Source organism: Psammomys obesus, unplaced genomic scaffold (assembly GCF_907164565.1).
Source record: "Psammomys obesus unplaced genomic scaffold, mPsaObe1.curated_primary_1811, whole genome shotgun sequence".
Classification (NCBI taxonomy): domain Eukaryota; kingdom Metazoa; phylum Chordata; class Mammalia; order Rodentia; family Muridae; genus Psammomys; species Psammomys obesus.
Genome location: NW_026591086.1, coordinates 36755426 through 36768646, shown reverse-complemented (window position 1 = coordinate 36768646; position 13221 = coordinate 36755426). Strand labels below are relative to the sequence as shown.

General features: G+C 43.9%; 2 long non-coding RNA genes across 2 annotated transcripts in view; one reads left to right on the top strand and one right to left on the bottom strand.

Annotated features, from left to right (window-relative positions):
* LOC129679023 (uncharacterized) overlaps nucleotides 1–5202 on the top strand; it is a 10531-nt gene extending 5329 nt beyond the window's left edge. The window contains exon 4 of the long non-coding RNA XR_008720465.1: nucleotides 3122–5202. This is a non-coding gene — a long non-coding RNA (uncharacterized LOC129679023). The remainder of the gene's footprint in view (nucleotides 1–3121) is intronic.
* Nucleotides 1925–6300, bottom strand: LOC129679024 (uncharacterized). Its single transcript, XR_008720466.1, has 2 exons — nucleotides 6257–6300; nucleotides 1925–2455 (listed from the first exon to the last, which is right to left on the bottom strand). It is a non-coding gene; the product is annotated as an uncharacterized LOC129679024 (long non-coding RNA).
* Between the last annotated feature and the right edge of the window lie 6921 nt (nucleotides 6301–13221).

The window sequence follows — 13221 nt, the reverse complement described above, 5'->3', positions numbered from 1 at the left end:
GTCCTAACTATTTGAAGGCTATGGATCTATGGATATCGCTCAATTTAGGTGGAGTGCTTTGCTTAGCACTTGGTGTTTCCCAGCATCACGCAAAGCAGGCACAGACTTGTAATACTAGCACTCAGGAAGTGGAGACAGGAGGATCAGGAGTTCAGGGGCATCCCTGGCCACGTAGTGAGTTCAAATCCAGCCTGGTCCATATGAGATCCTGTCTTAAAAAACAATAAGTGAAAACAGTATGCACTATTTTTTTGTTTGTTTGTTTTTGTTCTTTGGGGTTGTTTGTTTTTGTTTTTGCTACACAAAGGTTTCCCTGTATGGCCCTGGCCATCCTTGACCAGGCTGGCCTCAAACTAGGAGATTTGCCTGTCTCTGCCAGTGAGTGCTGGGATTAAAGGCATGTGCCATCACTTCCCAGCTACATTTTTGACAATCTGAGTATATATCACTTTTAATCACAGTAAATTTTTTAAAGATTTTTTTTTTTATTCATTTTTTGTCTGAGTGCTTTCTCTGCATGTACACCTGCATGCCAGAAGAGGGTATCAGACCCCAGTGTAGATGGTTGTGAGACACCATGTGGTTGCTGGGAATTGAACTCAGGACCTCTGGAAGAGCAGTCAGTACTCTTAACCACTGAGCCATCTCTCCAGCCCTGGCACAAACTTTTAATACCAGCATTTGGGGAGGAAGAGGCAGGTGGATAGATGTGAGTTCAAGGCCAGTCTTCCATTGCTGTTCCCAAATCTTGTTCTTAAATTCACACAAAATACCACAAATCAATGAGTTTGAGTGAGTTTGAATTTTCATCTCATAAGAAATGTAATCCTAACTCTCTGTTTGCTGTTAGCAAACTACATGCAACTAACCATGTAGCTCAGTCTTCCATATGCGCACACACACACACACACACACACACACACATATATATTTTAAGATATATCTTGTGGGAAAAAGCACATCGGAAGTCACAGTGATCTCATTCTTGTTCCACTCCTCAGTTACAGACCCTTTACCCAGATTCCCAGATTTTTCCATTCACTTGGATTCTCTCCTGGAGAAACTCCTGGAAATAGGCAGAATCCATGAATCCACCTTCTTCAGGGTGGCAGCGATAGTCAAGGGTGGACCTTAATGCATCCTCCTCCTCCTCTTCCTCCTCCTCCTCCTTTTCTTCTCCTCCTCCTCCTCCTCCTTCTTCTTCTTCCTCTTAAAACATGGTTTCTCTGTGTAGCCCTAGAAATCCTAGAACCCGATCTGTAGGCCGGAGATCTGCCTGCCTCTTCCTCCAGAGTGCTGGAACTAAAGTCGTGCACCACCACTGGCCTGCAAGTGTCTGATTCTTTTCCTGCCCCACTTTTTTGCAAATTGCTTCATGGGTGCCGTGGTAGTGGCATAGGCAGAAAAAACCAGCGAGTGTATTTTATTACAGCAACAGAAAATGAACTAACACAGATAACAAGCACGACGCTACGAATAACAAAGTCTCCATGTTGCAATCCTCACAGGATTAATGGATTTGAGTAAGCGTGGAGAAAGGGTGACTGAGTGACGTCATGAGAGGGAACACGCTCAGAATCCCATAGTGTTTCCAAATAAAATATAGAGTATCAATTATAATGCAAAAAGACAGTTTAACAATGAGAAATCCTAGCTGGGTGTTGTGGCACCCGCCTGTGATCCTAGCCCGCAGGAAGGCAGAGGCAGATGGATTTCTGTGAGTTTGAGGCCAGCCTGGTCTATAAATCTAATCCAGGACAGCCAAGGCTACACAGAGAAACCCTCTCTCAAAAAACCAAAACCCAGGGGAAAAAAGAGAGCGAGCGAGAGAGAGAAATCCTGACAGAAACTGTTTTACGTGAGCAGCATCAGCCTTATTCTGGACAAGAAGAGCAGACACCATTCACATCTTGGTGGGACCTGATAAGGATACAACATCAGTTACAGTTTATTTTCCAAAAATTCACAGTCAGGGCCGGGGGAGAGGGTTCAGTGGTTAAGAGCACTGGATGCTCTTCCAGAGGACCCAAGTTCAATCCCACACCAGCTCACAAACCTCTGTAACTCCAGTTCCCAGAGATCTGACATGATCACACAGAGATAATGCAGGCAAAACACCAATGCACATAAAAATAAATAGATTGTAATAGTATTAATCTGCATTTAATCACATGGTCCCGCCAGACAGCTCAGACTACAGGGACCTGGCTGAAGGCTTCAAGACTGTTGACTCAAGGGGAGACAGTGTAGCTGGTAAAGTCACACATCAGCCTGAGGACCTGAGATGGAACCTGTGTAAAAGCCCCAGGCATGACTAGAGTAGAGAGATGACTCCCTGAGCAGAGCGACTGCAACCCCGAGTGTCAGGACTGGATCCTCCAAGCAGATGTAAAGGCTGCCAGGGTGTGGAAGGTGCCTCGTGATTCCAGGCCTCAAAGGTGGGCTCCAAAGCTGCCTGGAAGACAGAACAGTGGCGTGCATGATCAGCTAGGGACCTCCCCCCAGCGCGTAAGGGGGAGGGTGATGCCAGCCTTTTGCTTCTGCATTCCTTCAGAGACTCTTATTCAAAATAAATAGATAGGTAGACAGACAGACAAACAAACAAACAACGACCAGAGAAAGACCTGATACCAAACTCTGGCCTCCACATGTGTGAGCACATACGTGCAACCGCGCGCGGGCGCTCACATGAACGTGTGCACACACATTGAAGTGTAACCGTCGTGAAAGATAGGGGATGTCTCTGGAATGTTCCCTTTTAAAAGGACAGTCAGTCAGGAGTTTCATTTGGATGGAAGGGAGAGAAAAATTAATATGATCGGGTAGAAATAAAAGTTTAAGTATAATATATAAGGCTGCAGTCTCCTACGTGTCTGCCCTTGGTGATGTAACCGAATATGTAAAAGACTATTCTTTTATTTTAAGGATGTTCACAGGAAAAGGGTATGGGATCTTCAGCTAACATGCCGATTAAGTAAGTGCGTGTGCGTGTGTTCACTATATGGGCCAATAAGGAAATAGAATCAGTGAGGCAAATTCGTATTAACTGGTGATTTTGGATGAACGGTATATGAGAATTTTAATAGTATTTTTGAGTTGTTTTGTTTTGTTTTTTCTATAGGCTTGAAATCACTTAGAATCAAAAAGAGAAAGAACAAAATTTATAAAAGTGAGGGAGCCTGATTTACTTCACACCTGGGAACCTGCTGTCCTGTGATCACAGTTCTCGGGTTTCTAATTGCCACAGTTCAGTTGAAGAGAACCATCAGCAACCCACAAAACCAACCGAGTCTCAGCTAAAAGGTGTCATTTTACTCACAGAGATCTGGACTTTGATTTCTCTGTGGGGAAGGTGTTGCTATCTCAGGAGCCACAGGCAGCCACCGTAGATTAATGAACCTGCAGTTGCTCTACTTTCAGCTGTAGCCAGCTCATGGCACAGCGCTTGCCATGCACGTCTGAATGAACGCATGTATCCAAGCACGCACACACAGCTACATGAAATATTAGAAAGGACTTTGTGGCAATCTTGTCTTTTAAAAGTATCGGTAAAGCTGGGTGTGGTGGCACACGCCTATAATCCCAGCACTCAGGAGGCAGAGGCAGGCGGGTATCTGTGAGTTCAAGGCCAACCTGGTCTACAGAGTCCAAGACAGCCAGAGAAACGCTGTCTTGAACAAAACAAAAAACAAAACCAACAAAGGATTAGGAAGTATTGGAGGCAGCGTCTTCCATGTAGCTTGCTCTGGCCTGGAGCTCACTCCGTGTAGTCTAGGCTACACTTGAACTTGCGAAGTCTACCTGCTGTCTTGCAAGGGCAGAAATTATAGAGTGCACCATGTCCAGACATAATGTAGTTTTCGTTATGTTTTACACTTTAATTTTGAAAAACAAGCAGAAAGTAATCCCAGAACCTTGCCACAGTAGAGCCAGAGTTCTTTGGTTACAATCCAACATGGTGATTATGTTTGAGAGAACAAAGCTAGGAACATGAAGCAAAGGCACACCCCAAGGCGCAGGCCGGGCTATAGTCAGCCTTTCCCATTTGAATACACTAAAAATCATTCTCTTGTCACTAGGGACTTTTCAAGAGGTTTGAGTGTTCTTTAAAGATGGGGGTCTCACCCTTCGCAGACTTGTCTGTAACTCACAGTAATCCTCCTGCCTCAGCTTCCAGATTGTTGAGATTTCAAGTGTGAGCCACCCTGCCTGCCCAAACAATTAGATCATTAACCCTGATCAAAGCCTTATTGTTGAAGTTTGGAACCCCAGAAACAGAGTTAGGGCTTGGGGGGGGGGGCTAATGACAACCACCAACAGAAGAGTGGTACACAAAGGTGACCAAGGAGACGCAGTGTGAATCTGCAGTATTGTGTATACAATGACAGGGCGTGTAGACTAGATCTTTCCCTGTGAAGAAGTGATTTGCAAAACTACAGCAAGGCTCTTTCAGGAAGAGTGTTTGGCTGGCGTGGTGACACATGCCAGGACAGCCAAAGCTACACAGAAGAACTGTGTCTTGAAACAAAACAAAACAGACAACCAACCAACCAACAGTGTCTCAACTCTGCACCATACACACACAAACACAGAGACGACAGAGAGAAAGACAGAGGCAGAGAGTCTCTCTAGATGGGGACGCAGGGAAGAAAATGCAAAATAACTGCTGGGGCAAGCCAGATGAAGAATGGACTTTGATGCTTGTATTGGCCTTGAGGGCAGCATAAGACTCTGTAAGCTCAAAACAGCGCATAGGACAGTGGAAGACAACTGACTCAGAGGCTGTCTGGCGAGGGTTTAGAGGAAAACACTAACTGAAAACTGCCAGCTGCAGTTATCCCCTTGGCTTAATTAGACCTGCTTTGTACACATTATATAAAGAATTGGTGCATTAAAGTCAACTTAAGGAGTGTTTGTAACATAATAGAGGGGATCCCGTCAGGTGGCTCAGCCGGTAAAAGTGCCTTTTGAGAAAGCCTGGAGACTTGAGTGTGATTCCTGGGACAGAACTGACTCTCAAGTTATTCTCTCTGTCTGTCTCTCTCACACACACACACAAATGAAGATAAGTCTTTTTGTTTGTTTTTTGAGACAGGGTTTCTCTGTAGCCCTAGCTGTCCTGGAAATCGCTCTGTAGACCAGGCTGGCCTCTGCCTCCACCTGCCTCTGCCTCCCAAGTGCTGGGATGAAAGGCATGGGCCACTACTGCCCGGCTCAAAAACAAATCTTAAAATAATCTAGCGGGGCATGGTGGCACAGGCTTTTCATCTCAGCCCTTGGGAGGCAGAGAAAGGGAGATCTCTGTGAGTTCCAGGGCATTCAGTGCTACACAGTGAGACCCTGTCAGAAAAGAAGAAAGGGAGGGGGATCAATAGAGCACCCGGCTAGCATGTAGGGAGCCAGGGCTTCATAATCAGCACAACAAGGAGAAAAGGAGAAACCTAACACTGTACAATTATTATGTGTTCATTTAAAAAGTCATAAAAATTCCCATTTTAAAAAGATTTATTTATTATTTATACAGTGTTCTGCCTGCATGTTCTTCTGCAGGCCAGAGAGGGCAACAGATCTCGTTACAGATGGTTGTGAGCCACCGTGTGGTTGCTGGGAATTGAACTCGGGACCTTGGATGAACACCAGTGCTCTTAACCTCTGAGCCACCTCTCTAGCACCCAAAATTCCCATCTTTAAAAGTGGAAAAAGAGGGGCTGGAGAGATAACTAAGAGGTTAAGCACACTGACTGGTCCTCCAGAGGACTCAGGTTCAATTCCCAGTGCTTACCTGGCAGCTCACAACTGTCTGTAACTTTATTTCCTGGTGGGGAAAGGAAAGAGGAGAACAAAAAGGAGGGAAGGGGGAAAAGGAGAGATAAGGGGAAGGCAACGGTGATTAAGTTAGTGCTTATAAAGAAAGATAGGCAAGTGACCGATTGAGCATGAAAATCTTTCCAGCTTTCCTGATATTAGTGAAATGCAAATTAAAATAGCAGCGGGTTTGAGCCAAACACCTAAGATAAACAGATCACGAGCAAGAATGGCTTTGTTTGGCTCATGGTTTAGGGCTTTCCAAGCCAGGCATGGTGGCACTGGCCTGGAATTCCAGCACTCTGGAAGCAGAGGCAAGAAGACGGCCCCTCACCACAGGTTCAGGGCAACACACACAACACACACACACACACACACACACACACACACACACACACTCAAAAGACCTGTCTCAACACCTCCCTTCTGTCCCCCAAAGTGCATGCTTCACCTCAGTGCTTTTACAGAGACGTCCACTCAAGTTAGGGCAGCAGGAAGCAAAAGAGAGAGAGAGAGGAAGAGGCTCAGGTCTCAATATCCCTGTCAAAGGTGTGACCCCAAGGACCTCCTTCTCTATGCTCCACCTCCCAAGGTTCTAATCACTGTCTTAAAGAGCCAGGGTCCAAGCCTTCTTCACAGAAGCTTTGTTGGGACCTAAAATCCCAAAGTACAACATTTAGGAACTTAGAAATGTGCTCGGTCTCAGACCAACTACTTCCTTCCAACCAAGCATTTTCCAAGGCAATGGCAAACGATCTTGGTTTGGGTTTGCAAGGCAGCCACACACCTACAAGCAAAGCTGACTGAGCCCACAGACTCAGCCTGCCCCCTACAAGGCCCATTTACTACAAAGGGAAAAACAGTAATTTTCAGTGAAGAAGAAAAAAAAAAATAGCAGGCATCATTTTAACCAAGTGATGAGGTGGACAGCATAAAACAAAACATCAATATCATGTTGTTCCTGAGAGAAATAAAGCATCACTTCTGTGATCTAACAGAAATGGATAATCTTTGGGTTGGTGAGATGCTTCAGTGGGCGGAGACTCGGCAGTTCAATCTCTGATTCTCTTCCCGGAAGAAGAGAATCAGCTCCCAAAAGTTGTTCTCCCACCTCCACATGGGTGTACACCCACACACAATCACACACATAAATATAGAATGTTTTAATGTGTAATCTCGGAATTATTTTTAAAAATAAAAAGAACAGAAGGCAGGAGGTCCTGGTGAATGCCAGGAATCCCAGCACTCAGGAGGTGGCAGCAGCAGGGTCAGGGGTCAAGGTCATCTTTAGCTGCAAATCAAGTTCAGGTCTGGTCTAGGTTACATGGGACCCTTACTCAAACCAAGCGGGGGGTATTAATTAGCAGAACTTTGATCCATCTCAGCCCTGTAACGCTCACACCTTCTGGTGTGTGACAGCATGCTCCCTGTACTGTATCGGGACTCTGAGCCAAAGTCCAGCATGGTTAAGGAGGCCAGTCACTTCTTAGAAACTCAAGTTTCGAAAAGATACAGGCAATAATACATTTTTATGATAGCTTGGTCAATCTCTTTAAGAAAAGGGAGGAGAGGTTTATGACAGAAATGGCAATAAAGCTTTAACTACATGTGTGTGGTTAAGTCCACTGGAGCCATTCACTTTAACTTCTACCTATGTTTATGGGCTTGATTGCATAATACATGAAGCTTACAGGAAGTAACCAGAAGATAAGAGTGCATAGAAAAGTTATTTAAGTTTGAAAAGAAACAGCAGGACATGCTGGGAACCAAGTTCATTGGCACTCTTGTAACATGAGAGACTGTTTTCTCTTAATAATTTCCCTATCTCACAGTGAACACGGGGGAAACTGATTAATTCTAGATTGAAGGCACATCGGAGTTAACCCAGAATTATCTAAAGAGTCAGTAAATTACCCGAAAAAAAAAAAATGAAGACAAACATTTGATGATATCCAAATTTATGCTAAACGTGTGAATGGCTTAGACAGGTCGTGTCCTACTACGGCACAGTGGCCTCCGGCAGGAGCTTCACTGCCTAGTGAGACTTGTGCTACTGAGAAATGTGACTCGATCAGTAGACCTTGCATTTGCTACAAGAAATGACCCTAGTGGTTAATGTGTAACTGATCGCTGCTCTTCCTCTGCAGAAACTGCAATCTGCAGTGGAGGAAGGCATTGTGCAGGCTTCGCTCCTTTAAGGTGCAGTTTGCCTCCGTGGTATTGTGATGTCTGGCCGGTAGGATAGCTTCCACACCTTTGCCTTCTGGGTTCACGCAGTGCTTGATATTTACAAATTTAGGAAAATCAAGGCTGTTTTTACAAATGAGGAGGGGAAAGGAGGTTAAAAACACTCACAAAAAAATAGCCCTATAATGGCGAGGAGAGGTGTTGAATGATAATGTTGCAGAAGAGGAGAAACTGCTTTATTCTAATGAAAGCAAATTACCCTAAAAATCTGTGCTGTGGAAAATTAAAACTAATGACATGTTCATGTTGCAATGCAAAACTGCCCGGAATCTAATTTCCCAGGGTGAGATGCAGTTAATTTTCAAACGTAAATAACTTGTCCATTTCACAATTTGCTTTTCTCCATTACTGCAAAAGAACCATTTTCAACAGCCACCTCTACCCCAGGAATTGGGAAGGACAAGCCAAAGGAGTTTTCGCGATTTCCTCTGTGATGTTGAGAACAAATTAACAGATTTAAAAAAATCATTTATATATAAGACTTTACCCTTTTCAATAAACGTAAATGAATAATGCCACCTTTTTAAGTCTAAAACGGCTTATTTCAGCTTTTGCCTTGGTCTCGCAGAATGTAGCCGGGTTTTTCGATGACAACTGAATTAGCTTGGTGAGGGTTTTTGAGACAGGATCAGTCACACTAGTGCGTTGATGACACCTAGCAGAGCCTGTAGGTTAAGAAGTGGAGAGGAAAAAAAAAAGCTCATCACACACTCAGGAGCTTCAGGTAAACACAGCGATTGTTCCGGGCCTCTGCTTCTTGGAATGAACCCGGTGCTGTAAACCTAATTGCCGCCATAATTAGGACTGTGAGCCTGCTACTCAGCAGAGCTGAAACCTAAATCTCAGAGATGCCATTTGCCCTGTGAGTAGCTTTTGAATGGTAAGTTTAAACGCGAACCCAATACTGAGGGAAACGCTGCCGGGTGTGAAAGTGCATGGGCAGTGCCCGGTAGAAGGGCTGATGGGTGTCCAGGAGCGACTTCGGTGATGAAAAGGACCTAATGCGTCCAGCTGAAAGCTTGCCCTGTCAGAAGAAGAGGCCTCACGCTGCACCCGAGCTTCCCCACACAACATTTCATGAAATTTCAGCCTCACGGTGCTGTTGAGAAACTCTTCCCCCCCCCTATCTACATTGCCCTATCTTGCTGTGTAGCAATCTGGTTTCCTCACATCCTCAGCAACAGCTCGCTGGCCTATACTGTCACCCACCTCACAGCAACAGCAAAAAACTCAGCAGAATAATTAGTCGGTTTCGATCTTTAAAACAAGCGATAGGAAACCATGACTGTTTAAATCACGTATTTCCCCCTCCTCCCCGCCCCCACCCCCCGTTTTTTTGAGACAGGGTTTCTCTGTGTGTAGCCCTGGCCGTGCTGGACTTGCTCTGTAGACCAGGCTGTCCTCGAACTCTAAGTCACGGATTCTTAACTGGGACTTCCATGGTGAAGTCTTGGGAAGACCGACTTTCCAGCTTCCAGCCTAACAGGCCGGCAGGTCAGCCAGCAGACGGCCCTCAGCGCGTACCACCCTGCATTACCAGAAACGCCAAACATTCTATAGATTGTAATCCTATCCTTGAAAACGTGGCTCCTGACCCGGACGGGCATCACCGACAACGGGAATAATTATAGTTTTTTTTTTTTTTCTGCTTGCACTAAAATATCTTTCTACTCTAATTAGATGTAAAGGAAAAGTAAAGAAGACCTTCCATAAAATGCCTTCACAGATCCCCTCCGACTTCTTGCCTGTAATTATGTTGCATTTACAGATCTGATAGCTATTCCTTAAAAGAGACATTAACATTACAAAGGCCAATTATTCATGGTCAAACAAAAGAGATTCAGATTCCCTGATCAAAGCCCTAATCTGGTTTACAATTGTTATTTTTGAAGTATCTTCAAACAGAATAAACACACCTTGACTACGTAAACAGCTATGGCTGTGGGCTAATTTGCTGCTCCATCATCAGATGGTTTCCTAAAGGGCTTACTTCTAGCCCTGCTGTCCCTTCCAAACCTCTGCATGTAGGCTCAGGGAAAAGAAAGCTTTTTCAGAAGGGGAAGAAATTACAAACATGATTTTTAGTAAGTAAAGTGTTGCAAGAGAAAGGTCTATTTTTCACAGAGTCCTGTCCTTTTACCCAAAGCTGCTTGTTCGGTAATTGTTTGAAAAGATGAAAGGCGAAGCCCCAAAGATATACATACTTTACATGAAACCAGTAGGCTTTGGTTTTAGAGAAAATCGGAATTTGTGTTTCATTTGGAGGTTTTCTGAGAACAAGGTACTCAGATTTTTACTTAGAGCTTTTCCTGAACATTTCAGGAAGCTTACCAGAACCTCCCGGTGACACCCCTGGACAGAGGGGGCCTTTTGTATTCACTAAAGCACTAGCTGACTGTGTGTGCATTTACATGAGAATGTGTGTCTTTACACCTGACTAAACTGCCAAACAACCAAGAGGAACCAACGGAAACCATCACGAGGAAAAAAAAAGAAAAAGCCTCTAAAACCATTTACTATCTTTCCATCGCCTCTACCATCTATGCATCATGAAACTAGTTTTAAGGTTCAAGGAAGTTAAAACAATTTTTCCCTTTGTCCAAGCCGTTTGCTTCTCCGACACACTCACGAAGCAGTAAGTAATGTATGTCAAGCATTGACAGGAGGAATGCCTTGTCCTGAGGCTAGCAGAGGAACTGGCGCGCACCTGGGCGGATGGCAAAGGCAGTTGGCTCTCTTCTCTATACATTTGAAACAAATGAGCAGCCAGTGTCATTAGCCTGTGCTAAAATGTTACAGCAGAAGGAGTTTGCAAAAATGTGCCCTTCTGAGACTAGAGGTTTCAACACCTAGAACCCGTGTAGATTTTGGTTAAGGCTCCTTCTCCTGAAGCTCCTCCCTCCTCCTCCTCCTCCTCCTCCTCCTCCTCTTCCTCTCCTCCTGGAGCCTACATTGTTCTCAGTCTGGAACCAAGCTCTTGATCCTTCTACTTCAAGGGTGGGACTCAACGAGTGTTTTCTGCCCTGATTTGCTTCAACTTAATTTTTTTTCCAAACCCCTGTATTCTAATCTGTAAGACAGAGAAGATTTTTTTTTGTTTTTTATAGATTGTAGACAAAAGTCAAATAATGTAGCTGCTATAATAGTTAATAAATGGTAGATTTCTGTTTAGCTCTGTACTCCATTTTTTAATTGGATTACTTGATTTGTTGCTGTTTAACTTCTTGAGTCTTTATATATTCTGGATATCAGCCCTCTGTCAGATATAGGGTTGGTGAAGATCCTTTCCCAGTCTATAGTTTTTCATTTTGTACTGAAAACAGTGTCCTTTGCTTTACAGAAGCTTTTCAGTTTTGTGAGGTCCCATTTATTGATTGTTGATCTTAGAGCTTATGCTATTGGTGTTCTGTTTAGGAAGTTGTCTCCTGTGCCAATGAGTTCAAAGCTCTTCCCCACTTTTTTTTTCTAACAGATTTATTCTCTATAAAGGAATGTCAAATGGCAGAGAAACAAACACTTAAAGAAGTACTCAATGTCCTTAGTCATCAGGGAAATGCAAATCAAAAGGACCCTGAGATTTCAGCTTACACACATCAAAGTGGCTAAGATCAAAAACTCAAGTGACAATACATGCTGGAGATGATGTGGAGAAAGGGCAACCCTCCTCCATTGTTGGTGGGATTGTGAACTTGTACAGTCACTTTGGAAATAAATCTGGCACTTCCTTAGACAATTAGGAATAGTGCTTCCTCAAGATCCAGCTATGCCACTCCTAGGCATATATCCAAAATATGCTCAAGTACACAACAAGGAGATTTGCTCAACCATGTTTGTAGCTGCTTTATTCATAATAGCCAGAAGCTGGAAAAAAAAAAAAAAACCCAGATGTCCCTCAACAGAGGAATGGATACAGAAATGGTGGTACATTTATACAATGGAATATTACTCAGCAATTAAAAACAAGAAAATCATGAAATCTGCAGGCAAATGGTGGGATCTAGAAAAGATGAGTTAGGTATCCCAGAAGCAGAACGACACATATAGTATATACTCACTTATAAGTGGATATTAGACACATAGGATAAACATACTAAAATCTGTACACCTAAAGAAGCTAAACAAGAAGGACCCAAATTAAGATGATCAATCCTCACTGAGAAAGGCAAATGGGATGGACATTGGAAGAGGGAGAAAACAGGAAACAGGACACAAGCCTATCACAGAGGGCCTCTGAAAGACTCTACCCAGCATAGTATCAAAACATATGCTGAGATTCAGAGCCAAACTTTTTGTAGAGTGCAGTGAATCTTATGAAAGAAGGGGGTGATAGAAAGACCTGGAGGGGACAGAAACTCCACAAGGAGAGAAAGAGAACCAAAATATTTGGCCTGGGGGGTTTTCTGAGACTGATAATCCAACCAAGGACCATTCATGGAGATAACCTAGAACCCCTGCACGGATATAGCCCATGGCAGCTCAGTATCTAAGTGGCTTCCCTAGTAATGGGAACATGGAATGGACTTTCTCTGACATGAACTCAGTGGCTGGCTCTTTGATCACCTCCCCCTGAGGGGCGGGGGGGTCAGCCTTACCAAGCCACAGAGAAAGACAATGCAGCCAGTCCTGATGAGATCTGATAGGCTAGGGTAAGATGGAAGGGGAGGAGGATCTCCCCTATCAGTGGACTTGGGGAGGGACTTGGGAGGAGATGAGGGAGGAAGGATGGAATTAGGAGGGGCTGAGGGAGGAGGCTGGAATACAAAGTGAATAAACTGATTAATATAAAAAAATAAAAATTAAAATAAATAGCAGATTTAATTTTTCCACTTTTTTTTTTTTTTTAACAAGGAGATGCCTCTGTTAAAAGCGTGTCCTCCCTTACATCAGGCAGCAGCTCAGTGACATCTTCTGGCAGGGACCAGATTTCTGCTGTCTACTCACTATTGTTTGAGTGCATCTGTGTATCTAGAATAGATAGATGGTTAAAGAGTTGGGTTTTGTTTGTGTGTGCTCCACAGAATTGAACCCTGAGCTTCAAAATTGCTCATGCTAGGCAGCCACTATCATAAAGCTACATTCCTAGGCTCAGGAGTTCATTTGTAAGAAGAAAGGCAACAATCACGAGCAATCAACATTATTTCAGTTAGTACCACTTTGGGTCTAGTGAAA